Genomic DNA, 20798 nt, shown 5'->3' with positions numbered 1-20798 from the left:
ATATATACACATACACACACATATACAGAGATACACATATATGATTGTTTTTCAAATGATTCCAGAAAAGCCATCACTAAAAATATTTTTTTATAATGCATAAATTTTGAATTTTGTTTCTGAGCTATTACCATTTTGCTCATGCACACCTTGGGAATTAATACCCAGAAACTTTTCTTCATCATTTTGACACTGATTCATCCTGTCATTGAATCTGCCCACTGGAAGTGTTATGAAAGTTTCATTTTAAAACTAGAATTGGCTTTAGTTTAGTATCAGATTCCAAGCAGTGCCACAAGATTATGTTCCTGTTACTGTAAAAACGTGAAAATTTGCATTGTTTGCTAATTAGAATTTTCAGTTCATTTGCTATTTGGCAGGTTTTTTTTTTTTAAGATTTATTTATTTATGCATGCAAGAACTGGGTATAGGGCAGAGGTGCGGGGGGTGGGGGTAGCAGTGAGAGGATTCGCCAGAGACAAAGTGGGGAACAGAGCAGGCAGACTGACCAAAGTACACTGCTGAGGGGAGCAGCGGGCGAGTCAGGAGTGGTCTGCTGCGCCATGTGAGTTGCTCCCTGGCAAACCAGGGATAGAGCTCATGCTGCAGAGGCTGCGGATTAATTCATAGTGCTGTGCTTAACCCCTTGCACTACCAGGGAGGCCTCTATTTGGCAGGTTTTTAATTACAAAAATCTTATTCTTCAGTTTAATTTTAAGGCAGGTATTTGACTACTGTTTGAGGGGGTGGACTGTGAGCCCTAAGCATCTGAAAAGAGAATTAAGGTGTTGGCAGTGCCAGCCATGTTTCAAGATCTCTATAGAGGAAGATCGTTGGCTCTTCCAGCTTCCTGTGTGGTCCCAGGCACCCCTTGGCTTGTGGAAGCATAGTTCCAACCTCTGCCTGTCTTTCCCTAACCATTGTCTCCATGTGTGTTTCTTCACTTTATGTGTCTCTCTCTTTTCTAGGACGCCAGTCTTTTTGGACTAAGCATCTTATTCTAGATGCTGGAGTTATAGCAAGAATACAACAAAGACCCTGTGCCCCCACTGCAAGAAGATTGACACAAAAACCAAAATCCAAGAGTATCAGTGATAAACACTATGTAGACAATTATGTAATAGGGCACCTACTTGGATTGGGTCAGACATATTACCGTAGAGTGACATTTAAGCTGAGCTCTTAAAACAAAAAGGAGGCATACAAAGTTGGAGAAAAGAAGATTCCAGGCAAAGGAAACTGAGGCCACAGGGGAAAATAGCCTGTTCCTTCTCATAGCAAAATATGTCAATACGGAAGGTTTCTTTTGTTCTGACTTTACATATTAATTTACAATTTATCTGCCTAAACTTGGGTTTCTTATAGGTAATTTTCTGTACAGATAGGTACAGTAGAAACATAATATGAGAATGTCATGCTCTTTTAAAAAAAAGCATTCAACTTTCATTTGAAGGTAGTATATTGTTTTATGAATTATGAGATTGCTTTTGTAGCTTGACAGGTACTTTCTGAATATCATTGCAAAGAATTGGAGAAATTATTAATGACTGAATAATTCCTCCTCATATCTCCTTAAAAGGTATCAGATCTAAAACATTGGTATCATTTATAAGATAATCACCCTAAAATTTATCTGTAAATCAAATCAGAAGTAATGTAGACTTAGTCACTTTGATAAAACATAGCTGCATTTCACAGTAGCTGCTTTTTTATGAATTCTTTTCCATTTTTATTTTATTGCTACATCCTATCGCATAGGAAGAGTGATCCAAAATTGGCCTCTAAGTTCTTCATCCCAAGGAAAATGAAAACATGATATGGCAATGCAAAACTGCAGAGATTTAAAAACCAAAATATTTTGCACCTTTTCTATGTCAAATTTGGGTTTGCATTTTTAACACACTCAGGAAGATTCACAGTAAAAATAGGGCACATTTTTTTCATGTCTGTTGTTTGCAGACATAGCATATTTTACTCACTGAATTATTAACTTTTCCATATGCTTGTCAATTTTTAGAAAAAGACCAAGAACTTGCAAAATAACATTTCAGAACCTGTGATTTGGAGAGAGAACATGTATCTCTCGATCCCAGAATAACCTACAAACTGACCCATAGGATCTTGAATGAGAAGCTTTCTAAGATTATTGTTTTGCAGTCACTTTCTATGTATTTTCTCAAAAATTAAGAAGGCCAAAGATCTCTGTTAAGATCTCAACATTTAAAATGGCTCATACTTTCACCCATTATTTGGAGGGAAATATCATGTTACAAACCCTTGAAAGTCAATGAAGTAAGCAAAGACCTTGCTGTGAAATAAATATTTCAAAAAACTTACAAGAAGGTTCTTTTTTATTGAGTTATATTTGAAATAATTACAGTTGAAGAATGACATTGGGAGATTAAATGCCAAGTCAAGTCCAGCATTCTTTCATTTATGGCATGACAAAAGCCAGTTCTCATTCTCACAACCCTCTACCACCCTCACCTGTGAGTCCAGGAGACCTTAGATTCGGTGTGCGTCACTAGGTGTCCTAGCCCAGGGAACAGGTACCATGAAGGCTTGACTAGAGAGCAGGTCAGTTTTTATTCGGTTGGGTTTTGTGGTGCTTCTTAAAGACCTACATGACATTTTCCAGAGTTCTGAGTGAAAATGCTGGTCCCCTGAAAGAGTTAACAGATGAGTTATTGAATATTTTATAAAGGTCTGGTCTAGTCTAGGGCCTACTCTAGTGAGAAGATAATTGTGACTATGATTTCAGAGATAATAAGAGGAATCCAAAATATAGAGGAGCTTTGATCTTTTTCTAACCCAATTCTAGAATGCTATCTCTTGTCTCTTCTACCTTTCATATCACAAGCAAATAGACACCTCAGTCTGTTGGTTCTAGAGGTGTATTACATAAACACACACAGGAGTTTTTTGCTGGTATTTGTGTTTCTTTTGTGCATTTCAAGTTTTGCACATAAGTAAGTAAGTGAAGAATGAATATTTTGTAGGAATAAAAACTTGCCCTTGAGATACTTTGCAGCTTCAAGGAACAAAACAAATGTCAGAATAAGAAAGGAAATAGCAACTTACTCAGGTATCAAAACAAATGCAATCTGCTGTTTTAGGGGGAACTTGTTGATAGAGGTGAAGGAGAGCTTTCTTCACACGAGAATGGCAGTATCCTGGCAAGATGCTCCATTAGGCTGAGGTGGGGCGTTTTCTTCTTGTAGACTTTTATTATTCTACTGACTTGCAATGGAAGACTGCCTGGGCATGTCGAGTCCAGTGAGTTCCAGGCCTCAGAGAGACCCAGAATACAGAGGGAGCTGGAACTTCACAGGTGTGGAAAAGAGAAGAAGGAAGGTTGTGGGTCCTAGGGAAAACATTAATATTATGACTCAGACACACCTGAAGTTTCCATACGCTTCAAAGATCTAATTTATGTGGCGAAGCACATATCTTCTTTCTGTGTTTCCTCTTCCAGACTCTTCATCCTCCCTCCTACATGGAAATTTCTTCTCGATTTTAAAACTCTGAACCCAAAACAAGTCACTGAGTCTTGGGCAGTTTGGTTTGTGAGGTTTTCTTGGACAAAGACTAGGCACTGGAGAGTGCAAATGAGCTTTTCCTACTATGAACAAACTTCTAGTAAAGAAAACTCGTTGGGGTGAATAGACCCTCCTTTCTATTTTTTTTAAAAGATTTATTTATTTATACAAGAACTGGGGTACAGGCCAGATGTGCGGGAGAGTAAGAGGATTCACCAGAGACAGAGCGGGGAACAGAACAGGCAGACTAACAAAATACATTGCTGAGGGGAGCAGCGGGCAGGACAGGAGAGGTCTGCTTGCCATGTGGGTTGCTCTGAGGCCGGCGGGGATAGAACCGGCACTGCAGAGGCTACGGACAGCTTCACAGTGCGGCGCTCAACCGCCAGTGCCACCAGGGAGGTCCAGACACTTGTTTCTTTAAGTTGAAACTCTTCTTGGTTCAAATTCACCAAATGTAGTTTTCCTCTTTACAATATTTGACTATAGAAGGTCCCAGAACTGTTGGTAAGAGGAAGTTAAACACAGTGGGAAAAATGTTGCTATGATAATCCAAGTGATTCAGGCCAGAGGGATAGGGGAGGGTGGGATACCGGGGGTGGGAGTTAAAGGGAGGGGTCTCCATAACCTTTTCAAAATGCAAGGTATTTCCACCTTATGGAGGAGTCAGCAAACTACATCTTGCAGGTCAAGTCCAGCCCATTCTAGAAACTAAGAAAAGGTCTTTGTGTTTTTAAAGAGTTGTAGCAGAAGCAGCAACAAAAAAGCCTTATGTAGTCTAGAAAGCCTTAAAATATTTAGTATCTAACCCTTGACAATAAAAAGATTACTGCCCCTGAGATGACTCCACAATTCCCTAAGGCTTCCCAGTGCTCCTTCACTGGATCTCTTATAAACAACCATTGATGGGAGAAAAAAGAGGGTGGAGAAGATTTTGTGGGAGGCTTTAGAACCAGGTCTGGAGAAGGTATGGTGCCTAGTGTCTGCATTCCTTTGTGTAGAACTGAGTCATGTGACTGCAGCAATCTGAAAGGGAGGTGAGGAAAGACAGCCCAGGTGTGCATCTGGTGGGAAAAGTGTCTTGGTGAAAATGCGGGCGTTACACACACACAAGCTCTACTGTCAGAAGAGTAGAATAGGCAGCTGCTCCCAGCATTGGGGAAAGAGCCAGCACACTTCAGACTGAGATTATGAGGTTATCACAGTGATTTCTAAGAAGAGGTCAAACCTGGATGGAAAGTCATTCAAAGAGTGGGAAACACAGGTCACTTGAATGAGATAATCAGATCATAAGGTGAAAAATGCAAGGGTCACTCAGAGAATCATATTTAACAAGGAAAGAGACCACATAGGAAGATTCTGGGAAATATGCTTAGAAAGATAGGTTAAAAGACCATGAGTGTCAGGCAGTGTACGTGGATGTCAACTTTTAAAAATCATTCAGCTGGGGTTGTATTTTTCTAATTTTTTGTCTCTCATGTGCATTGTCAATGAGTCTGGAAACCCTATATCTTGAGTTTCTTCTTTGACATCTCTGGGTGAAAAATACCTTCAGATGACAGAAATGTTGGAATTTCAAAAATTGAAATGAAATTATAAAATTTGATCCATCTCTTTGGAAAGAAAATCATATCTTAAGTCATACATTCAAAAGAATATATAATAACATTTATATTCAGTTTAAATACTAATAATAAAATGAACACTCAGGCACTCACTACTGGCATAAGTAAAAAGAAAACATGGCCAGTATTTGTGACAACCCACCCCCCCCACCATACACACACCATACCCTCCTTAATACCATCTCCTCTCTCTTATCCCTCCTCTTTCAAAAAACAATAACCTGAATTTTTATTTTGCTAGGCTTTACAGTTTAACGACCATCGTATAGAATCCTAGAAATAAAATTTACCTGCTTCTGACGTTTATGTAGAAGGAATCAGATTACACATATTTTTCTAGCTTATTTTCCCTCAATATTGTGTTTTTGAGATTCATGTAAGTTGATGGTACTTGTAACTGATTGTTAATAGATTTATAGAATGTTCTATTTTGTTATCCATTCTTGTCATCATGGCTAATCTTCTTTCTTTTTAAATTTGAAATGATTTATGTCTTCCAGAAAAGACATTAAAATGAGTACAAACAAAACAAGGAACAACAACAACAACAAAACAGGAAATAAGATCCTGGTGAAGGATACTTTGCTCTTTGAAGATTTAAAAAGTCTGTCTATCTCTCCTTGGAACTCCTTGTCCCTGTAGGAATATAGAGTTTACCTTGTCAGGTTCTACTTGATTTGTGATTAGGTTATATTTATCTGTACTCTTTTGGGTGGTTTGTTTTTTCAAATCACCAGTTCCTGTATGTGATTGAGAGATTCTAGTTACTTCGAGACTGCCCTTCTCCCTTTGACCTCACCCTCATCTCTAGCCCCAGCAGTTAAGAACATTCAAGGCATTTTCCTACTAATAGGTCTCAGATTCCATTAGAGGGCATTTTTTGCAAAGGCCTCCATGGGAAAATTTCCTTGCATACTGCTGACAACATATGCCATGGCCCATACAATCCAGCTCTTCAGGATATAATGTAAGCCTGACAATGATAATTCTATATTCATCCTCATTGTTAAACTTTTGTTCTTGAATCTGTTAATAAGTCAATTTCACAAATGAAATAAACTATCGTCACCTTCAGGTCTGGAGCCTGACACACATTTCCCAGTCCTGTGGATCCTCCCATCCTTCTACCCCCGGAAGCCTGGAGACCCTGTTGTAGCACCCCGAAAGTCCACACACAAGCCCACCAGAGACAATAGTTCAAGGCCATAGCTCTAGTCTCCCGACGTAATGCAGGTTTCAATCATCTGATCTTTTCCTGCAGAAAGAGACAAGAAGATATTTCAGTTAGTGCTGGAAAATTTTACTTCTCAAACATTGTTTTAAGTTTTTCTTCCTTTTTGTTGTATATTTCAGGGAAGGTTTCAGTTGCAAATAATTAGCATATGTTTGCCTTATGAGAACAACGTGAGTTGCAAAAACTCATTTTTAAGCTTTTCTGCTTAAAGCAATCAGTTCCATAAATTATACATTTGTGATACTATGCATTTTCCAATAGGTAATCTAAAGCCAACCTGCACAAATACTCATTTTCACATTAAAAGTAGGAGCAGCCTGTAGGCCTGATTTTGTATCTCTTTCTCACTCAATCTCTCTCTCTCTTTTTTTTTTTTTTTTGCTGAGAAGCAGATACTCTTTTGAAAATCTTATTTATTTCTGACAGAAAGTTTTATTTCTATCTTCAGGATCATCAGGTTAGATTTGCGTAATCAGTTCAGCAAGCTGCTTTTTAAAGTGATAAGTAAATATCAAATTAAACTTGTAATTAAAGTTTGCTAAAAATATAAGTTGCTCTAATTTTGTTGGTTATTGAAGTACAGAAGTAGAAATAATTAATGATGATTACTAATTATGCAGTAGATTCAGAGCAAACAAATCTATAGAACCATGGGCTTAGAGCTAAATCAGCACTTCATTCTAGAAAAAAACCTTCGTATAAAGTGTCCAAATAGAGCACATTTTCAGGTAGTACTTAAACAGTCCATCACCTATCACTTAGCCTGACAAAGAAAGCCAGAAAAGTTTAGTGCTAAGATGGCCAGCTCATCTCTCTTTCATTGTGGTTGTTGTGCTGACTTTTAAATTTGGCTTAAAGAAAATATCATTAATGTGAAAAATCATTAGTTATGAATAATGGAGAGAGAGGGCCAGCTGGTTAAAATTCTGACTTCTTTCATAAAGTTTTACATTTCACATTAAAAATGGTTTACTGGTGAGATAAGTGGAAATCATTACATAGTAAAATCACTAATTATTCTACTTGCAGAGGAGCTGGGTTTGATTACCTTGCCTACAACTTAAAATAAAATCTACAAATTAGTTGGCGCTCAAATTTTTTTTTAACTTTAAACTCTTTTTAATTAGAGCAGAAATCATTTTTTTCCTTTTTCTGTTCATGACTCCTATAGAAAATCATTATTTTGTGAGAAACAATTTCAAAAATAAAATTTCAAAATTTCAAAAATTCAAAAATAGAACAAGAGATCTGTAAAGACTTTATGAACTTGTAGCATTTCAAAGTTAGTTTTCCTATATCCCAGTTATGGGGTGCTTTCAGTACTCATTTAGTGAGAAAAAAAAAGAAAAAGGAAAGAAAAAGAGAAAGAAAATACAGAGAGAAATAAGAGGGTGGGGTATCAGGGGAGGAGAGAAGAGGGTGCTGTGACTGCCATGGATGTTAGGCAGGGAATACTGCTTAGGGAGGAAATTGATGAGAGTGAGAAGGAAAAAAGAAAATGATGGACACATGGAAAAAGTTGTCACTTACCAAGTGTAGCTCTTGAGACCACCAAACTAAAGTTATAATTCTGTAGGTATTTAATGGAAAAAAACTGAATTCAATAAATTATGCACTTTTCCTTCACAGAGTGGTGAGGTGAATGGGGAAAAAACGATCCCAAATCCTCTAGCTACAGGTCATACGTGGAAGGTAGTTCCTCCAGAAGTGCAGGTGACCTTGGGAATGTTATGGAACATATTTACTCTTCTTTCCTGTTATGGGAAATGGTGATAGAGTATCCATCAGCCTACACACCTCACAGGATTATCTGAGGAGACTCTGAGATTGTTTTTTGCATGAAAGTTCTTGGAAGGCTGTAAAGCACCAAGGTAGCCGATACCACAGGCTGTAAATAAACATATGCTGGTCCTGAGCTTGGCAGTGGAAAGTCAAACGCAAAAGAATGTAGGTCAAGTGAATTTTAAGAAGGAGGCAGCTTAATCATAGCCTGATTTAATAAAACCACCTTTTAAATTTGTTGAGTATTCAATCTTATCCAACAGAGCTTAAACCATTTTGTTTTAGTGGCATGATCGTAAGAATGTAGGATTTTTTTTTTTTTTTTTATACAAAGAGGTTCAAGGAATGTTGCGGGAGTACCCAAGACCTTCATGATTAAGATGTGTTCTCAGGGGAGCTGGGAGTTGACTGCAAGTATTACAGCTCTCAAGGGACTTGCATCTGCCTCTCCAGAATGACACAGAGCAAACTGCAGAGCTGGACTGAGAAAAGCATGCCTGGCAGCAACTGGCCAGTTAGCGCGGCAGACAAACGTGGTTAGGACAAGGATGAAGGCAGGATCAGAGAGCTGCAAGCACAGTCACTCGATTTTGACAGCAGCTCAAACTTCTGGGACTCCAGAAAGGAAATAGACATTTGGAAAGAGATATGACGAAAGGCTTTTCCCGTCAACTGCTCAGCATGTGGTACTGACTTTTGATGGAGTATTAAAAAAAATAATAATAAAAAAGCTGTCGCTTATCCTCTCAGAGCTTATCAAGGGTTTTATCACATTTTTATAAAATATAATCTTAGCCCAGAAGCTTTGTTTTCATGAGGGTGTGTCTAGTCTATGGGTGGAAATTTCCATAATTTTTTCCATTCCGGTCTGTGTTCCTCCCTCCTTTGTTGGGTGGTTCAGGATTTCAGTTCATTGTGATCCTAACACACTGTAAGCCTCAGAATCAACTTATTTGAGATTTTAAAGATCCAAGGACCAAAATGGTGCTGGTGGGTGGGAAATCACAGTTCTTTTGGGATAGGACCAAATATTTGCCAAATGTCTGTATGAAAAATAAACGTGACTTTTGCTTACTGAGTCAATGATTCACTTATACTTGTTAGATGATTAGTCAACCAATAACATGTCAAAAAAACCATATGTGCACAGAATCAAGTGTACAACATGAGAGTTTAAGCTCCAATGAAGAGGAGGAATGATTCATTTGCTGCTAGACCCTCAGTGCTTACTATTGCTCTTAGCACACACACAGTGCACACTCAGTATTTTTAACTGAGTAATTCACTGAAAGTGAGAAGGGGTGGATATTGTGTTTTCTTGTATATTTGTCACCTTTCTACCACAGAAATGTGGTCAAACAGATATATCCTCTTAACCACCGGTGATCATAGGGTTTTCTTTCCTGAGAGATATATAAATAAGACTCTAAACAACATATTTCCTACTAGGGAATTCATGTTATATGATATTAGTGATCTCCATTAGTCCTTATATAACTTTTATTGGTGTTTCTTATCTGAAAAATAAATTATTTTCCTTAAGAATAAACACTTTATAGACTCAGCAAATTAACTGAAAGGACCAATTTTGCCACCAAATGGTAGCATTGTACACTTAAGTCCCTTTCCTACTTATGGTCTTCCTGACTCCTGTATTAGAGACAGGTGTTGATGGTTGTTATTCTTCGATGAGAGTTTACAGAAATCTAGGCATTGTTGGGTGGACAGAAGTCTTTGTCAGGATATCATAAATTTGTTTGAGATAAAGAAAGGTCTATTTGAAAACCATCTTCCCCTTCAGCTTTTCTTCCCTTAGCTGCTCTCTGTGTGAATTCTGTCCTTTCAGTCACTTCAGAGCTTATTAAATTGACACACACTCACATATACACACTCCTGAACACAGACTGATCCTTTTACATTAAGTCTTTTATTTTCTAAGAGAAACTCATAGATTCATCTAGTAAGAGACCATAGCTGATGTCTGTCCTCTCTTAGACAATAAACTGGAGAAACAAGAAAAAGTGTCACTACATGGGAACAGGCCCACAGTGGGATGCTCTCCTTTCTGGATCAATGAGTTCTGAAACTGTCATGGTACTTTATCAGCCCCCAACGAGCAACACTCCGGCAGCCTGGAGAGCAAATTCTGAGGTATTCTTGTCATTACAATGAAAAAACAGATCACAGTCTCAATCGCCTGCAGCACACTTTTTAACTTAAAAACAAATTCTGATTCTTTGAAGAATAAACATTAAAAAAAACACTCAAACCTAAACAAATTTTAGTCTCTCTGGAAAAGCGATTGATAAATATACTCAAACTGTGAATATATATTTTCACACTGTTAAGCATTTATTTATTAAAAGATACTATGTGTTTCTGGAAGCAGTTTTTTGAAAATCTCCCCAGGAACAACACACACACACACACACACACAAACATTCTATTGAATCAAAATGTCATTTATCAGGATTCTTTAGCAAAGAAGCTCATGCCAGAATAGATATCTACTTATTTTTACTATATTCTCCACCCTAAAATAGCCTGCTCTAATAATCTCCTGTAGTTGTATTTGGGTAGCTTTGTAATGTGTCAATTTGTTTGGGATGAACTACATTTCCCCCAGATTCCTGCTTCTTTAGGTTTCTGGTTTAGGTGGCTTATAAGTGAGATCCTGACGGGAAATATGAAGTAGAAGTGAAGCAGCAGCTGCATTCTGGCTCCCTGACGCTTTTGCTGATCTGCTGACTCACCTCATTGGTGGGAGGCAGTGGGGGCTTACAAGGACTGGATCCACTTTCAGTGTCCCTGATTCTTGTACCTGGCAAGCAAAAAGCAGCAACTTCTCCAGACACAGTGGTAAAGCATTTACATGACAGAAGGTGGGAAATAAATCCCATAAAAAAAGAAAATCAGGGCCCAGCAACCTTAGTGAATGGACTACGTTTCCACTCCAGGACATGCGGAGGTACCCTTTCTCACCCATTTTCTGAGTGATTCAAAAAGTAGTCAATTATGAATGGGATCCAGAATAAAATGAAGCTCTGCAGGAAGTCCAGATATTACACAAGTAGTTTTACCATGTGGACCACATAACCTAGAAAATCCAGTGATGCTTGAAATGTCAGTGACAGATAAGGATGCTCTGACTTGCGCCACTGAATCAACAGGCAGAGAAGAGGGTGATTGTAACTGGGCTACTTCTATAAGGAGAAGTTAGAGTACTATGTATCTAATGCTGAAGATCCTCTAAATTGCCTTTTACTATTCCCATATATGGTGACTAAGAGTAGTAGAAAGCTATGTCAACTCAATTAGCAGGACTGCTAAAAGTTCACACATTTAAGGAATGACATTTTGGCTTACCCCCTCAGACAAAGATACACAACTAGTTTAAGTGTTTGTTCAGAACAAAGGATCATGGAATTAATAGTGGAAGAAAGGAGCTATAAATACTAGCTAAGACAATATGATCAATTGCAGATACAAATACTGTAATAGTTATATTTCTTTCTTATTATGATATGACTATATCTACATGTGTGTATACATGTGTACATATATGCAAAATATATAAGCAATTATTTCTGCATTTGTCATTTTTCACATCCCTTATCTGCTAATGTAAGATGTATTAATAGTAGGTAACTTAATATCTCATTATGTAAATTAAAGGACAGCAATGGGGAAGTGTGAATCAAGGAGAATCATACTAATGAAAGAGTGAACACCACTCCATCAAAAAAAGTAATTTTTGACTCTCTTCTGGGGAAAAGATTAGTGTGTTTGGGTTGTTCTTGGTAGATATGTTGTGTTAGGTGGAGACATGACTCTGTTATTACTTTATTTGGAGATTAATTATGATTTAAGGAGATGTGTATCCATGCCAAGTCATCAAGGAGTGGCTTTGTGATTAGTGGACTTGAGTAGGTTGAATTACATCTTCAGAATTCCCTTTGATGAGTATTTCTCATTAAGGTGGTTCACAAGAGAGATTCTTGTGCAAAGTTTGGACAAGGAAGTAAACAGCAGCCATTTTATAGTTTACACGTGTTGAGTTTTCTCTGCAGTATCACCTTCTGAATGAGGCAGCCTCTGGGCTTGTAACTGCTTCAGATTCCCCTGAATCCTCCTTGTCCACAGATTCTAGGCCAGTTTTCTGATGAAGGGCCCTGCTTCTGCAGAAAATCCATGAAATCAAAGTCAGGGAGGTTAAAAATTAATATGAGTTTCAGTCTGTCCTTGTAAGTTATAGCTCCTGTCCATGGGTTCCAGCTTGTTCTGGCTCTTCCCCATTTCACATCCATCTTGCTTTCCTGATCACCTGTTCTTGAACTTCAATTGCTCTAGCAATAGATGTGAAGACAACAGCCTCCTAGTATGATTTAACCACAGTTATGAATGGTTAAATCTCTGTAACTATATGGCATATAGTTATGTGTCAACTATATAGATATACGTCATTCAACATATATATGTATATATCCTAGTGTTTCTGCCTCTGTCATTTAACCTTGATGGATACAGTATTTTGGTTGAATTTTAAAAGGCTACATTCTTTTTTTTTTTTAAAAAAAAGATTGATTTATTTATGCATGCAAGAGCTGGGGGGTCAGGCCAGAGGTGCAGGAGGGTGAGAGAATTCACCAGAGATAGCGTGTGGAGCAGAACTCCAGTGGATCCACTGAGGTACACTGCTGGGGGGAGCAGTGGGAGAAACAGGAGAGGTCTGCCTTGTTATGTGGGTAACTCCCCGGCCGGGGATCGAACTCGTGCTGCAGTGCCTGCGGATTGCTTCATAGTGCTGAGACAACCCCTTGCACCACCAGGGATGCTCCTAAAGTTTACATTCTTTAAAAAAAAAAAAAAATCTCAGCTCTATTTAGGTATAACTGTCATACAATAATTGTGCATATTAAGTTGTATAATTTGATAAGTTTTGACATAAACAACAACAATGAAACCATCACTGTAATCCAGAGTGAACAAATTTGTCACCTACAAAAGTTTGTTATGCTTCTAACACCTCCTGTCCTGACTTTCCTTCCTATGCTCTCGAGATAATTACTGATGTGCTTCCTCTTACACTAGATTACTTACCATTTTCTATTACACAGCATAATTTTATTCTGAGATTCATGTATGTTGTTATGTGTTCATTCTAAAGTAGTTTAACCTAAAAGGATAAATTCTTCATGAATAGCATTTTCTTTAAGTATAGATCCATCACAGGCATTTAGGTATATGTGCCTGGGCCTAATTCAGAGAAGCAGAAATCCAGGCAGTCAGATATGTTAACAGCATTTCTTGGTAGCAGGAGAATCAAGGGATAACATCATCACTTCAGACTCCCTGTTAACTGGCGAGGCTTAAGCTTTTAGGAGAGAACATTCAAAGGTTGGTCACTGCAAAACAGAAATTTTGGCCAGTGAAGAGGAATGGATGGTGCCATCTCCGGAGGTTATCTAAGAAACCAGGGAGGGGATGGGTCACCACCCCCTAAATTTTGAGTGCGGCATCTTCTGAGAGACATGAAAAAACATCAGTCTGAATAAAGATGAGTCATTCTTACTCTTCTTTTCTTCAGCACCGTCAACATGTAAATTCAGCAGCCCCAGAGTGGATACTTCTACCTTGTTTTTCTCTGGCCCAGTTTTCTCTCACTATGCCCAGATAAACCAGGAGTGGCAGAGTATTCCACAGGGTCCGTGAAAGCCTCCAAACATGAGTCATGGAAAGCAACATAATGTAGTGGGCATTTGATTGAAAATCAAAAAATTTGGATTTTAACCTAGATTTGGTAGTTATTTATTAGCTGTGGGAATTGGGAAAATCAGATTATATCTGAATATCATTTCCTCAGTTGCAAACTAACAGAGATGAATTATGTGATTATGAAAATCTTCCCATTCAATGCATCTAAGAATGGGATAATAAAAACCTAGAAAATTTGCATGCATAGTCATGCCAAGAATTATATAGACAACTTGAATCAAATCCCCATTTGCAAGCACTAGTCACTGAAACATAGTCAGCCAGTCTTCCACCTACCTGTTCACTCATCCGTGCCTGCATCCATCCGCTCAACCATTCATCCATCATGTATGCATTCATCTGATAAATACTTTGTAATAACTAATATGTATAAGACATTGTACTTTGCAGTGGAAACAGGAAGATGATTATGACTCAGGTCCTTCTTCAAGATGCTCATAGTTCACTGATGAAAATAATATATAGATAATTGATTATACAAATTCATTATTTCAATAATAAATATATAAAAACAGACAAGGTGGTCTGGTAATATCTTGATTCTCAGAAATTTATACAGAGAATATTGTATAGAATAACTGGTCTTTTGTTGATATCACTGAATATGGGTCAGTTATTAGGTCAAAAAGCAATTCAGAAAGTACTGCATAGAGAACATGAGAGAGGGGCATTAAAAATGTTAATCTCAAGGCTTGTCTCTTCAGAAACTTGGATTCGCCCTTATTCATTGTCATGTCTTATGCCAGTGATATACTTGTTATATGTACTTAGTATTGCAGCAAATCTGGAGAAAGAAAAACAGGAAAGAGAAGAAAATCTGAATTCTATTCTCCACATAGCTAAGCAGGTGACCATCAATTTTCCCTGCTAAAAAAGGTCCAAATTTGAAGCCATGAACTTCTAAGCAAAGGAGACATTATCTAGAAATGATCAAATTTAATTAACCTAATGATATTAACATACACTCAAATAAATGTGATGGTTTTAAAGGAGGTTCATCCACATCCTCCTATGTTTTTGAGGTTTATGATTCATAAACTGCTGAAATCTTTACTAATTAGCATCTAATTTCTCCAGAGATGATCTTAATCATTAAACTATTTTTTTAAAGATATCTCTCCTTTATTCTTTTTAGTTTTATGAAAATCAAACAGCTTTAGGTTAATGATTAAAAGAGAAGAACCAGCTTATACCATCAAAGAAACCCCTACCACCACTTCTGTTTTTTGTTCTTGTACAGTGGAAGATACTGCTAAGTAAACAGCATATGTACAGTTTAATTGTTGCACTGTAAATGTTTAGCTATTCAAAAGAGCTGGTGAAATGTGCCCTCCTATTCACTTCCCTAAAGCCAGTGAGCTGGGTCATATGACTGGCTGACCTCCCAGCACCACCTACCTCCACTCCGTGAGATGCCATCAGATCCCACCCAGAGGAGTCAGTCATCCCCAAGAAACAATGAGCAATTCTTACAAGACACAACTGGATCTCTGTTACTGTGGCACAGGAAGGCTTGATAAGATCTCCCAGCCACAGCATTCTTTTGTGTCAGCAGACGCAAGTGGGATGTTCCTTCTGCAGCTCTTACAGAGCCAGAGGAAGCAGACTTTGAAACACAATGTTCATTGAAATCAGCTTTCATCTAAGGAATCCCATGGTGGCTCCTGCTTCATGATGTGCATTCTGTCTGCAGCTGAGCTCTCCTGATACATTTCCGTTGTTTGTTCTGGGGGAAGGCAGCACCTTTAGGAATCTCACTCTTTTGCTAGGTAAAGGCTATTGCATTGTCTTGGGCAAATCATTCTGTGTCAGGATGTCTCCAGTGAGTCTGGAGCCTAGAAGGAACATTAAAAATAAAATAAAACAACAGTAAATGCCTCCACCTCCTGCCTCACTGATGAAGCACTAGCTACGTGAAGGGAGGATCACAAAGCATCCTTGATGGCGCCTGGGTGATACATGCAGCAAGTATTAGGGGCAGAATTTAGGGGCAGAAAGTATTTGTTGCTGTCATTACTGCATTGGGCATAATGCCACAGGCCACACTGGTGCAACGAATGGGTCTGGGTACTTTGGGCCCAATAGAACCTGCTCAGAAGCAGTTTGGACTCCATTACCCATAGGGAGGCAATTTTGACTTTTAAGAGATAAAAATGGGGAGGAGGAAGTGATCAAAAGTGTCAAATCACAGGTGAGAAGTCTCTCTATCTTACTGTCCCATATTTATAATTTAGAAATTCACCTTTAAGGAAGACATTCTCAATTCATCCAACAAAAAATCTTTCTGATTAAGATGATTAATCTAAGTCAGTTCATGTAGAAACAAATCAACGCTATTTAGTCCATCTTTCCTTCTGCCAGTTCTTCCTCACATCTGTCCTTGCCCTTCCTTCTCTATTCCACACGATCTGGACTAACCAGTTCACAAAGGGACTTAAACAATTAACCCTCAATAAGGAAAGAATACTTTTTCACCTCAATGGTGCTTTTAACTGCATTTCTTTTCCTTTGCATTTTCTCCCTCTGACTCTTAAAATAAGAGGGCAAAGTTAGGTAGGCACTATTTACTTTAGTAGTAGAGAGAGTCAGTAGAAGACTGACAAACAGGACAAGATTAGTAGAGAATTTCATAAAGAACTGGCAACAGAATATAAAGGAAAATTCACATGTCAAGTTGGTGGCCGAGCCCTTGTCATTAGATCTGGCCCCTTAGATATGTGGATAATCAATTAGTCTCCCAAGACCAAGATCAAGGCTGAACTTCATCCCCTTCAGAGGGCTGAAGTCCTACATATGTCTCTGTGCTTATGTGAAGGTAGAGGTGACAGACATACAAGGAGATATTGAACTGGAAACTTGAGGAAACTGGCAGTTGTTTCTTGGAATCCAGTGTACTTGTTCTAGTCTAAAATGAACAGACGTCAATCTTGTAACTGACGCAGGACATTGATGAAAATGACAATCCAGGCTGTTAACTTTCCCAAGAATGAAATGAAACAAAGAAGTACCAAGAATAAGGATTCTAGCTAAACTCCATGAGGAGAAACCAAAACTTCTCTCTAAATGTATATGTAGCAGAACTAGTAACAGAAGTCTTAAATACACCTAGAAATTTTTGTGAAGTCTTTTTGGGATATTTGGGGGAAAGAATTTGTCCAAACTTAGGTACAACAAAAGTTTCTAATAGCCCCTTACTTACCTCTGACTTGAATAGCTCATCCCTGATTGCAATAGGCCTCCAAGATAGAGAATTTATATTAGTGATTAACTTTGGGTTGAAATGTGTGAAACATTTCTTCCTTCATCATCCTCTTCCTCTGACCTTGGGTCAGGGAATAAAGTGAAATACATGGTTAAATAAAATGGATGGCCAGTGGCCAGACTTTGAAAAGTGTCTTTCTGTGGTGAGTCGTCTATTCTGAGACTCTTTCTAACATTAAGAACTTATGACTAAAGTTCCTTGGAGAATAATGTTGGTGTATATAATTTTATACATATATTGGTGTTCATTGGATTAAGGTCACACAAATGATGTACAGAACAGATGTCACATTAATATAGAGTGTGCTGAGTTGAGTGGGAGTGGTAGCATGGACCCTAACTAGGATACTAATTTAACTCACTTTGTAAAGAAACAGAATTGTGAGGAGGTGATGTCTGAAATGATACCAAAGCCTCTAAAGCAAATATCTAGGTAAATGTAGGAAAGGAGATTCTGGACAGAAGGACTAACATGAGAAAAGTAAGAAGGCCTGAAACACAATGTCCATTTGGGAACTATAAGTAATGGATATTTCTGGAATGTTGAGAGTCAGTCAGAAATGAAGCAGGCACATCTGCAGGGGCCAGGTATGAAAACTATCTTGGGATTTTAAAGCTTCGGTTAGGATATATATATATATATATATATATATATATATATATATATATAAAAGACATCAGAACAGGATGTAGGTCATAGTACTTTCTGATGCTGCAACCTCAGGAACTAGACAGTGTGGGGTCATGGATCAAAGAAAATTAAAGACAAGGTTGAGGTTATGCTAAGATCAAAAGATTTTCTTAAGAATGATGAGAGACAACTAGATTTGAAGGCAGGGGTGAAACATTATGACACCTTGACCAGTTGCTTATGGCCTCTGAGGAGAGCTTTAAAGCGCATTAGCAATGTGACTTTTTTTCCTCAGAAGCAACCAATAGGACATCTACAAAGACCATAGTCCTGACTGCAATTCCATGTACCTGAGAATAAATGAGAAAGAAATCAGAACACAATAAAATAAAAGAGGAAAGGAAGAAGATCAAACTCTGCAGGGTGTGTGTAAAATATTTCCACTGACCTCAGCTTATGGGATTAGAAATGGAATGGAAAGGAAATGGTTAGAAGGTAGATGATTGAATATAAGCTCTTAACTTGCTCTATAGGAAGCAAACATGATGATTTGACAAAGAGTAATGTGTGTTTAGAAAATCAGAAGTGAGGAGAAATTTTAAAAGCATTCATTGCTTGGGAAATTGATAGAAACTATTTTAGCAAAATAATTTCAGCATGAGGTAAGAAAGACCTTCATTAAAACAATACAGAAACAAATTCACGAGACCACAGGAGGGAAGGGACTTGAGATGTTCGGCAATGCCTCACCCCATCTCCCATTCTTTCCAAACCCCACAGTTTACTGACTTAGCAAGGTCAAGAACCAGTCCTATCTAAAGCAATTAGAGGCAGCCATGTGACTTGCCAGGCTCAGAGCAAATGAAAAGGCAGAACTTTTTATTCAAAAAGAAGAAAACAACTTGTTACTACAGTTACTAAAATACAAAGTTTTCTCCCTCTGCAGTCTTTCTCTTGATCTATCATGGTGTTTTTAATTTTTTTTTATTCAATGCTGTTTTAAATATAGAAAAAATTTCAAATTATTAATAGGAATTTTATCATTTGTCTTTTTATTGGGCATGCCAGTCTTAAATGCAAATATAAAAACACTGAACTCATATGGAGAATCACCAAAATTACATAATATTTTGTAGTTTTTAATGCTTTGTTCTGATCAAAATAATGGAAATTCTGCAGAACATTGGTCAACTGTCTTTATTTCACTTCTCAATGCTCTCTACCTATATTCTCCACCTTCATCCTTCAGATGGATAAAGAAGGAATGAAAGGAAAGGTAACTATGGTTCGCTCTTTCTTCTTCGTGTAATTATTTCTATCATATGTGATTGACTAATCAGGAATGTAACACGAATAAAAAAGTATATATGAGCATACTTTGATTTTTCGTTTCTTAAAATTCCATTGTCTTTTATCTACACTTGAAGTAGGTCCTTATTCATAGGGATATCAAGCAACCCCTCCCTCCCTTATTCAGTAGAAGACCTAACCCACTGCCTAGCACTTGCTTTGGTTTAGGTAAACTCCTAAGCATCATGGGTTCACTGGGATGCTTTGCTCGCCGACCATGGTGAACACCCCATGGAGCAACAGTGAATCACAGCAATCACGCTTATTATGTATCTTCATTGCTCAATTGCTCTATTTGATTTTGCTTTTAAAAATATGTGTTCTGGGGTTTCCCCGGTGGCACAGGCGGTTGAGCGCAGCACTGTGAAGCTGTCCGCAGCCTCTGCAGTGCCTATTTGATCCCTGCCAGCCTGGGAGCAACCCACATGGTGAACAGACCTCTCCTGTCTCACCCGCTGCTCCACTCAGCAGTGTGTTTCCTCAGTCTGTCTGTTTTGTTCCCTGCTCTGTCTCTGGTGAACCCTCGCACTCTCCCACGCATCTGGCCTATACCCCGGCTCTTGTATATAAAAAAAAAATCTTTAAAAAAAAAAAAAGTGTTCACAGATAAAATTATTAAGATTCTTAAGATGGTAATAGCAAAGCATTAAACCAAGTCTGAGACCCTCCTAAGCTCCTATATGACTGCACAGTGTGTGTGCCCATAAAGCCTGCCCCTGGGACAGATGAATTAATGTTCCCTCTGTCTCTTTACTATTATCTAAAGAAACTGCTTCTTCCCCAAAATTATTTCTTATTTTGATCACAGAGCTGTTTCAGAAGGTTTTTTTTTGTGCAAAATTTACCCCTAATTTAGAAGCCCAGCCTTTTAAAAATAAGCAATAAGGCTAACAACAATGCAATCTATAACTCAATCTCATAAAAATCTAGGCAGTAGAACTAACCACTTATAGGAAAACATACCTAGAGAAATAATTTTTGACTCTGCTGCTTGCATCAGTTAAGTTACACAAAAAGTTTGAAATGATTTTAGCTAGCATCTTGTTGCCAATTACCAATTTTTACCTCACACATTCAAGGTCCTGTAACAATGGTCCATGTAGCCAGTCCACTAACTAATTTTAGTTTAACAAAGGAAGTTCAAGGCCAGATGGCATCCCTGTCAACCAGGAAGCAAGACAGAAGAAGTAGTTTGCAAGAGAAAATTTGCTTTTCAATGAGAGCAAAGAATGCTTGTATTTTTCAACGTATGACATAAGACACTTGGATACTGCAGGATTTTTCATAGGATGTTTCAGAGGTACATAAAGATTGCTTCTCCTGTGTACATGATGAGATGCAAAATTGTATTCCCAATCATGTATTTTTTGTGAATGATAATAAACCAATAAAATTTTCATGGGAAAAAAATACTACTTCTTTTGCCTCCTTTGCATTGCAACACCATTTGGGGGAACACTGGCTTGGGATGTAATTCACTTTAGAGAAATTTCCTAGTGATTGTATCAATATCCTATACAACTTGTATATGTCAAACTAGCATCTTTGGCCTTGTAGATTTTAAACTAGAATATCTTGAGAAAAAAGGGTTAATGTTAAAG

The sequence above is a fragment of the Talpa europaea genome, assembly GCF_964194135.1.
Source record: "Talpa europaea genome assembly, chromosome: 2".
In the NCBI taxonomy this organism is placed as follows: Eukaryota; Metazoa; Chordata; class Mammalia; order Eulipotyphla; family Talpidae; genus Talpa; species Talpa europaea.
This window is presented reverse-complemented; position numbering follows the sequence as displayed.